We start from the raw sequence: 10,346 nt of genomic DNA on the forward strand, positions 1-10,346 counted from the left end.
TTTTTTTTTTTTTTTTTTTTAAGTTATGGCACTATTTAGAGTAAAAATAGCTTTACCTTGTACTGGCAAGTACAAATGCACGATAAGCATGCTGTGTCTATGACCTGTTGACTTTAATTTACTATTGAAATTGAATCTTAAATTTCCCTGAAAACTAGGAATAGGAATTTATAAAGTTTTTTTTATACCAGTGCAATCATTGCATCTGCTCACCAGCCCAGCCCTTATTGATCCTTAATCCACCTTTATACATAAACAGATTTTCAGTGTCATCAAAACTGATTTTTTTAAAATTTATTTTAAATCCCAAACAGACTACTGCCTATTTCTCGATGTAACATCAATCTCTCAGTTAACATCTAAAATCGAGTAAATAAAGGCAGACTAGTATGGCATTCATTTTCTTTCAGGCTTTCTTAGTTAAATAAAATTTTTGTTACACATCTGCATTGATGAGCTGCTCGGTTGGGAAACTGTAGCGATAGCACTTGTGGTGCACATCAAATACATGACACTCCTTGAAGTGAATCCCATGTTGCGTATGTTGCTGGTGTTTCCACCCCGCTTGAAATAATTATGTTACAGACATTACAACTAACACGGCTATCATCTGTCTTTATGAAGCAATGCTTTGTAATCATTCGTCTTCCCTGCAATGACTCTTTTTTATGGCAACACTAGACACGCATGTATGACATTGCTGATCTGAAATTAATGTGCATTGCCAGCAGCTACAGGGATTGATAAAAGAATTGATAAGTTCAGACACAGTTCCAATGCTTTGAAAAACTTGAAAGCGGTTCCCAAGTGGCATAATTTTTTTTAAATTCCTATCCCTGCTGAAGACCCACTAACTGCTAAAGTTCCCAGGAGTAGCTTATTAGTTGCTCGAGGTTCACCTCCTTTCCAACCGCACTAATCAAAACCTGAAACACTTCATGTTTCTGAGTCCACAAGTTACTTGTGGTTAATCATTCAGCTTTATAATATTCTTCTTGACTGATAAGATATGAAAGGAAAAAAGTCAGAGCCCTGTCTTATGAGCTCATTTCAGCTTCTCTTTGGCAGAATCTGTTGCGATGGCCACCAGTAATACAGCTAATTTTTCCTGCAGAGACCTGACCACTGGACTTTCCTACTTCTATGAGCAAGTTATATATAATTCATTTTGAAGTTTCCATCTTTTAAGTTAAGATTAAACAAGAAAATCTGATCCACCTTTTTACTTGTGAATCTTGGGAAAGTTTTTAAAATCCATGTCAGCGCTGGACAAGATGCTCAACTGGAAACTTCAAAACAGACATCACAGTGCCTACATCTAGCTTCTATATACAGTCTATACTGTAAGCACTGATTAAAACAAGTAATTTTGACTCGTAGTGCATTCCAGTGGTAAATTAATTATCAGTAAAGAAAAAAATATTTTGAAAATCACTGGCTGTATCTATTTTTAATAGACTTCGGTTCCACATCTGAAAAACAAAGCCAATGCAAAAGTGCTTTAGACCTGTGTTACCTCTGATGGCCAGCAGTGGGCAGCTCTTCTGACTGCAAAAAGAAGTCTGATGAAGACTATCTGAAGCCAACCCACCGTCCCAGTTTAGATATGACCTCAGGAAACAATTTTCTGTTGAAAATATGGTGGCAGCCACGAGCTTCACTTTATTCAGCAGTTAATTATGGTGACTAGTTTATCCTTAAGGGGGGTATACTGATAAATTAATCACACACACCAAAGTTGACTCATGCTGGGGGTGGATTGCTGGAGGCTCAGACATGGAACTTGGTTAAAAGCGACTGCCAACAGTCTGTATACCAATTATCATTATTATTACTATTATTACTATTATTATTGCTATTGCTTCCAGTGGATGCCACACACTGTAATTGAAGAGGACAAAAACCAAGGTAAAGATGTAAGAAAGAAGAGGAGCAATTTAGGATTAACGATAAAACCACTATCTCCCAATGTAAGTAAATGATTCACTGCTGGATTTAAAAACTGTAAATGCATCCAGAGTACTCACAGTATAAACCCAGGACACACATAATTATATTTAAGGCCTGAGCAATTTTGCTTCACTTTTCCTTTTTAATTATTTTAAACATGTGCGTTTATACCCAAAGCTTGCCGCAGCATGCATCATTTTCTATAGTCTATCATAATTTTTTGATTCAGATTCATTTGAGTTTCTTTTTCTTTTCTTTTCTTTTCTTTTCTTTTCTTTTCTTTTCTTTTCTTTTCTTTTCTTTTCTTTTCTTTTCTTTTCTTTTCTTTTCTTTTCCTTTCTTTTTAATTTTGCAGTTTCCACTTCCTTTTGTTCCATGACCAAGCCAATAAGGGAAAAACTAACCATATTATTACCGGGACAGTTGAATTTTAACCAGGGTCAACTATGCCTGCTAACCCCAGCAGAGGGGGCAGCAGGAGGGGAGAAGGCCAGGAGAGAACAGCAGGAGGGGAGACTAGTGAAGGACCACACACTGAAGTCTCATAATGCCATTCACTCTGCCACCGTAATTTGTGGTTTTGCCCCGCAGAATGCCATAGAGATCGCTTTCAGCATATTTTCAAAGCAACAGTTGTCCTTCTTTAAAGGTGTGGAAGGTGTTTAATAGCAGCAGTTAAAAGTTTCTGCAAAGTGTTACTGTCTTTTTAGTTTGGCCTACATTTTTCGGAAAGCTGTCGGACATTTAAAATCAACGCTGCCATCCAAAACAAACGAAAAATAAATACATTTTATTATATATAGTTATTAGAAAGAAGCAAAGACCCCACTATGTTTCTGTTTGCTTGCTTTTAGAGATAGAGAGCACACAGAGAACTTTGTTGAGACAGTTAGGGAGGGGGAGCATATTGGCAGAGTGTATACTGCAAACTGTTTCTGTCAAAGCAAACACGCTGCTAAGTGACAAAAAAAGGCCAAGAGTTTCTGTTTTTCAAAAACAAATCCTGACATGTGCCAGTTTGCATGACTGTCATGCTTTGAATGACACGCTTTTCTTAGATATGTAAAGATGATGTAATCTGTGCCTTTCTAAAATGAAAAAGACCAATTCAATTCATAACACAAGGCGTGGATAAAAGCAGGAAAATGAATGATATAAATCTGATGAGTAAACGGGCATTCTTACTTTTAGAACATTTTAAAGGCAAAAGAATACGTGGTGTACATTATAACAGTTGCTATGCTCATTTGTATCCACAACATCTGTGCTCACATTGTGGATGTGTCTTTCTGTCGAAGAATGAACACTGTACAGTCTGTTATTACCTGTAGTTAGTAGAGTAAATTAGAGGTTTGTCCACGTTTGTGTAGTACTAACAAGATTAGAAAGCATAACAAAGCATTTCATTCTCCCCACTGTACTGTCATTATGAACATCTGAAGTGAGTGCAATTAAAATATTGATATCTAATGCCATAACAGAGAGCTCCTTTTTGTAATCCCAAGACAAGCTTAAACTGTTGCAAATTTTCTCGTTAAAATACAATCAAATACTGTCAGCTAGCGTTGCCAGCATTGCACTGTTATTATACAGAGCCCTTACTGAAATCTACAGCAGTTTCTTTTGGTAAAAAGTAATAGTGGGCTTGAGAAATAGTTCGTTAATCTTTCCAAAGGACTTTCAAACTTTTTCTTTGGACATGGGCTGCTTTTTCACTCCTTTTTTTTTATCCAGCCCTTGTACTTCACCTTTTTTCAGATGAACAGTTTTTTCCCCTTTGTTTATTGAACCACTTAACACTAACCTATGATTCATTCAGGCATACAAAAGACACCTAACTCAAGCGATCAAGCAGTATCTACACCTACCTGAGAATTTAAATTTTAAATGGCATCTTTCGTCGTTTAGCTACTAGCAGCCTGTCACAAAAAAAATTTATTTCTTCCCATTTCCTTAGATGAGTCTCTGGAAAAAAATAATGGAGACTGACATGCATAAAACAGAGTTTCTTCACCAACCAAGTGATTCTCCAAGAGTTATTATCCAAAAAACTTGGCGTGGTGTGCAGTGTGGCCTTAAAGGAGGAAAGTGGACAAGTGGAGAGTAAAATAAGGGATAGCAGACCCAAAAAGCTCTCTATAGAAGATGAAAAGTGTATGCAAGTCAGGAAAAGGAAGGAACAGGAGAAAAAAAGTCCTGACACAGGACCTGAGAGATGCATCTGGCACTTTAGTTCATCCATCTGCAGTTTACTGAAGCCTCAGCAGGAACGATCTCAGCTGAAAGTTGGTTGTCAAGAAATAAGATAAGGAATAAAAGGCTGAGGTATTGCAAATTACACACTAACTGGACTAAAAACAATTGGCAACAGGTCTTATGGGGCGAAGAATCCAGATTTCAAATGCCTGCATACATAACCAAACGCTTGTCAATATTGAGAAGGTCAGCAGAGAGTACAACAGTGAGTGTCTACATTCATCTGAAAACACGGTGGAGGCTCTGTTATGGTTTGGGGCTGCATTTTACCCAGTGGTAATGGGGATCCTTTGAAGGAATTACTAATGCTGGAAAATACTATCAGATTTTGATCCAGCATGAAATACCATGTGGAAAGTATAAGATTGGCAACGTCTTCATTTTTCAGGATGACAATGATCCCAAACACACTGCCAGTGCAGTAAAAGCACAGCTGGATAGAAAAACACACAGTGGAACACTATCAGTCATGGATTGGCCTCCCCAGTGCCTGGACTTCAACGTTATTTAATCAGTGTGGGATCATCTTGACAGAGGACAGAACAAAAGGCAGCCAGCATCCAAAGAAGAGCTTTGAATGTCCTTCAAAAGCCTGGAGATTTCTTTTATATAAAAAAAAAATCACAAGAAAGCTTGGACAAGAGAGTTCATGTTGTGTTGAAGAATAAAGGGGTCACACTAAATATCGACTTTCACTTTGCGTGTTTGCAGGTGTTTCCAAGATTCGCTGCACCTATCTCGTGTTTTCATATCAAAATATAAAGAAATGAAAGGTGACTCAAGACGTCTGCACTGTACGGTATATTTTTATTCTCTGCATTTTCCACAGCAACAAAACAATGACTCAGTGTTTTTGCACTACTTTACTTTGCTGCTAAATAATTGTTCAGGATAAATCATCAGGATGATTTAGAGATTCACTTTAAAATTTTACACTTCCAGACATCACCACTGATGGGTTTCACTTGTGGAAAAGAAACATTTTATTTAAAACTTTGCACGAATAAAGAATTTCATTTCAAAGAGTTTCATGTTGTGCATCAAAGTTTTTTTTTCTCAGATAGTGAGAAATATCCATACCTAAATACTTGTCCTTTATCATATCCTGACTTATATTTCTATGATTTCTTGTACTATTGTATAAATCACCCTGAAAATGAACACTGGCTGGAGGTGATTAATTGCAACAGTAGTTTCCTCATGGTGACCCATCGCTAAATCTCCACAATCTTCACACATCCACAAAAGTCTAAACATTAAAACCTTCACTGAAGATAAATTGTGCAGATCTGTCCATAATCTGAGCAACTGCCTCCTTAAATTCCGGCAACAGAACTTTTACTACTTTTTGATATGTTTACTTTGAGGCAGACTTGTTGCAAACTGTTGTACCCGGATGACTTAGAAGGCAAACAACAGAGTAAGATATGAAAAAGAAAAAAGAAAGAGAAAGAAAAATATTGTATTATTGTATTATATAATTGTATTATTAAGCAGCCATCTGAATGGCTTTCCATTTACGTTTACTGGTCCCATCTGGACCAAGATAAACCACAATACCTAAATCAAAGAAAAACAGAGAGCGAAAAAAGAAAAGAGAGTAGAGAATAAGGCTTTAATCGTGTAGTGAGTTTGTCAGCTTCATCTGTCAAATATTCTCTACTTTTTCACTATAAAAATGTCACATCTCATCCCACAAAAAGTTTGCTAGAAGTTTGGAGTGGAAGTAAAAAAAAAGTAGCATTAAACCTTTCTTTATTTCAAATGTACTCCATAGAACTAAAGAAAAACCCAAAACAAAATCAAGTCCCAGTTTTACTTTTTACATACAACCACAGCACAGGTGCTGCTGTTGAGATGTGACAACTGAGATTAGCACAAAAAGTTACAATGCAACTTGTCAAATTCATATTTTATAACTAGATATTGTCCCACAGGATTTAGCCATGTCATATATCTGGAATCGGAGATAATCCCTTTCGCTGGAAAATTATAGCTTTGGGCTGAAAACAATATTGTCTGTGAACATCTGCAGACAAATAGGCAGAAATAAAGCTAGATAATCTGTAAACTTAAGGATCATAATAATACAGTGTTATCTTTTATTGAATGAGGATATTAAGTAAAAGCAGCAGAATTTATTGGATTGATCATAATATGCATTTACAACGTACCATGTAGTAGAAAGTACAGTAAAGATCCCAGAGGCAAACGCTAAATCCAACATACTCCCCGGGGAAAGCCAGCGGTAATATCCAACTGAAGGGCTCTTCTCTGTATTCCTTTTCGTCTTCATATCTCACTGGATACTGACAGCTGTGATGTGTGGACAGACGACTAGAAATAGGACAGTAGGGGGTTTATATGTTACACCCCCTCCCCGAAAGCACACACACAAACACGCAAACGCAAACAAATTTTCATGGCATCATCACGCTTAACAGCTTTCTCCAACACATGCACAAACTTGCGCACACACATACACACATGTGCACTCTTTTTTCTTCTTTTTTAAATAGCCCCCCAAAAATCCCCTCTTTATTGATGTTAAATGTGTCCCTAGAAGACTTATGCCCTCCTGGGGGGCCACGGCTTCAGACGGGATAGATACAGTAGGACTCCAAGAAATGGCCTCTGTCTGGAAGGATAATATGCTTCATGTTTACTTCTGTGATGGGAATATGGACTACGTCTTCACCTATGAAGCATTATGGCCATCTCCGCCTGAGTCAGTCATTTCCAAATCAAAGTAATTTTAAGCTGATGAGACAGAAAGCAGAGCTCGTCTGCTGTTAGTGAATGGAAGATGGCTGCCAAGGGGCAAAACAGGCTTTGCACAAGGAAGTGGGTAAAAATCTCAGTAGGGGCCTGACTCCCCTCTGAGACGAGGCCTAGCAAGGATAAAAACGCTCAGTAAGGGGCTTGGGAACACTGATCTAGTGTGTGTGTGTGTGTGTATGTGTGTATGAAACAGGCAGAAAAAAAGAATGGGTGTGAGCATGCATACATTTCTATGCACAAGAGATGTTTTATTTGTAATCTCACGACCCTTCGCATTGCGTTAACTAACTTATTTTGGACTTGGGGTTTTGTGTTGTGGGGTTCCATTAATCTTAATAATTGTGATAATAGTCGCACATTATGAAATGGCTCGGAGGCAACCAATAGACTGCTGTGTGAGTCGTACAAAGGAGTTGGTTTGGCTAAGCAGTGTTGGAACTCGGATGGACAGGCATGGGATACCTCCCTCTGCGTCTCATGTACTGGATTACGGGGGTGTGAAGCAGGAAACAAACCGAACATTATTACAACGACCTGCATCGTTGCCATGAGAGGGTCCATGCTGGCCTCTTCCATTGGCAGCAAGTACGACTGGGCACCTTACCCCACGCCTATCACAGTAGGGGGCGCCACAGAGAGAGACAGGCCGGGGCAAAAGGATAAATGTGCACCAGTGTCGCCTGCCAGTCACCTTTGTATGGCGATTGTCGGCGGCCTGAAAAGGTCGTTAAGGGGATTTACATAAAATTTTGCACTCCGCCCCGGGCATGTACGTAAATGTTCGATTCAATATTGAGTCAATACTACTTTAAGGTTGTTTGAGTATTTCACGGCACAGTTTCTGGAAACAAAGGTAATGAGGTGGCTTGACTGAAATGCATCAAAGCTCAGGTTTGGAAAACATCAAATCTTTTTCCCATAAAACGACTTGCCCAGTGCAGAATTCTTCCTTCTTGATGTCAGAAAGTATTTGTAGTTTGGTCTTTTATTTTTAAAATATTCTTTTAGTTTTACTTCCAGTGTGACCCTTTCATTCATTCAGTTACCACTAGTGCAGGATATGTGGGAGCCAGTGGTGTTGATGGGAGATGGTGACATCCGTGACAGATGGCTGAGACAAGCTCTTTAAAGACGCACTTCCTCGGAAAGGACATGAATCCTCTGGCGTGGTAAGGGTGATGTAATAAGAATGGAAATTGCTGGCTCGAGTGTGTGGGTATACTGGCAAGGTGTAAGAGTACACATAGAACACAACGTCCATGCCAGGGAACTGGATTTCCTGGTTAAGGATGACTTGGTCAGACGTGAGGTTACCATGGTCCATTTTTTTGAATTCTAAGCGCCTTCTGATGACCTACCTCGAACCAGACATTTCATCACCTTCAGTGAAGCCAAAGGGCAGTTTGATGGATGTAATATCTGAAGCTGCCTCTTCTGCTCTCTTTGAAACTCACCTTAAGCATCCACATGGGCTATGACGAGCCATTGCAAGATGAAACAATAGTGAGGATAAAAGTATTTCTTTGAAAGACTTTTTTGTTTCCCTCAGTGGGTTAGTTTGAAGTTGATTCATGTTTGCTATGTATACAAGTTTTTAAGGGTTGTCCCACCCTTGTTCCCTGTTTAAATCCAGCTATATCCCATGTGAGGAGGCATCAAAGATTAGAGTGTGAACCTGTTGCACCTCAGGGTAGATAATTGGTTGGAATGCACAGCATGTTCTAGCAGGGCCTGAAGGACAACCAGCAACAACCAAAATCTGTGGCATCAGAACCGAGGCAGTTTCCAAATTTGGAAATTAATTTTTTCTTTTTTTTTTACTTGTCATGTTGATCTGGTATTATTTGCAGTTCTCCGACATTCAGCTATCTGTGACTTTGACAAGTTGATTATGAGTGGCCCTTTGGCCTAACATGCTACGAAGGTGGTCCAGGCAGCATGTTTTGATTGCTACTGACAAGAGTTTTGTAAGCCCCCCCAAAGAGCATCTTTAACTGCGTGAGTAATGATCTTGGATGCATTTCTAACACAGTCTTCAAGCATTACAATTAATGAAATCATGCGGAACATAATTAATATTTTTGACAACTGATGCTTCCTCATGCATCGAGACTCTTACCATCGTACCATTTGTCTGGTCACTTTTTTTTGTTGATAGAAAGGGCTTCCTCGTGTGTGTATGCTTGGTGTGTGTGCTGCTTGACGGCGCACCTGTCTGCCTTGAGGCTGCAGGTAGAGGTACAGCCTCTCATTTCTGGCTGGCACTCGTGTGGTAATACATTAGAGGGCTTGTCATTGTGCTTTACTGAAGGGCGCTGACAAGCAATTTGACACTCTTGACAGGGTCAGGGGTGTCAGCATGCTCAGACTGACAGGGAGATGGTCACACGAGGGCGCAGGTTGCTGCCCGAGTCAATTGGAGGTTGTCGCCCTAGGGCACTTTACTGCCCTGCCAAACCAAGATGCATTCATGTTTGATTTACAGAAAATAGGATAAAAGCTGGTCATGTTTTGGCATGTACAGTCTATATAATCATGTCTTCATGATTATATTTGATGGCTATTGCACAATTTTTGGCCGTATCAACATCTGAGAGGGTTGCAAGTTGAATGGATAATGACATTAGACATTTTTTCCCCTCAAATGCATGTTATTATAAAATGCACAAGACAAAAACAACACATTCTACCAAGTAATGTTAAATATTGTGTGTACACTTGCATTTGTAAAGATGTTAAGATGTTAAGATGTAAAGATGTCGGTAGAAGAACTAGAGACTTGTAAAGGCCAAAAAATTGCAAACAATTTAGCTGAAACTGCACAGGATGGAAATAATGGCACAATGAATTCTAAAGTCTCAAATCCTTGTTAAGACCCTCCATCTTTCAAACTAAACTGGATCACACCAAGAATCTCCTATCCCTTTATCCTGTTTAGATCCTCTAATCCCTCAGCCATTTTCCATTCTTTCTCTTTTTCTCATTTCAAATGGTAACTGTTTGGTTGTCCGGCATTGGAACGTTGAGAATTTGTCCTCTCAGTGAAAGGAAAGTAACTATACTGAAGAAAGGAAGAACAGCTTGACAGAGCCAAGAATGCTACGGATCTCTTTAAGTCCCATAATGAGATGTTTTCTCTGCTTGGAGCTTGTATTGACATGGAGACTAATGATTTCCACAAAGTAATAGATTGAGAGAGTAATGCGCAGGGGTGGGAAAGACAACACAAAGTGATTTAAGTCCTAGAATAGCCAAGATGCTCAGCTTCTTGCTTTGTATGAGATGTGAAGAACCTTAATAATATCACTTCTGTGGAGCAAACACTCAAAGAAGCGTTATTACAGAGTTTGTAACCAATG

This window comes from Haplochromis burtoni, unplaced genomic scaffold (genome assembly GCF_018398535.1).
Source record: "Haplochromis burtoni strain Fernald_Lab_line unplaced genomic scaffold, NCSU_Asbu1 Contig_3, whole genome shotgun sequence".
Taxonomy (NCBI): Eukaryota; Metazoa; Chordata; class Actinopteri; order Cichliformes; family Cichlidae; genus Haplochromis; species Haplochromis burtoni.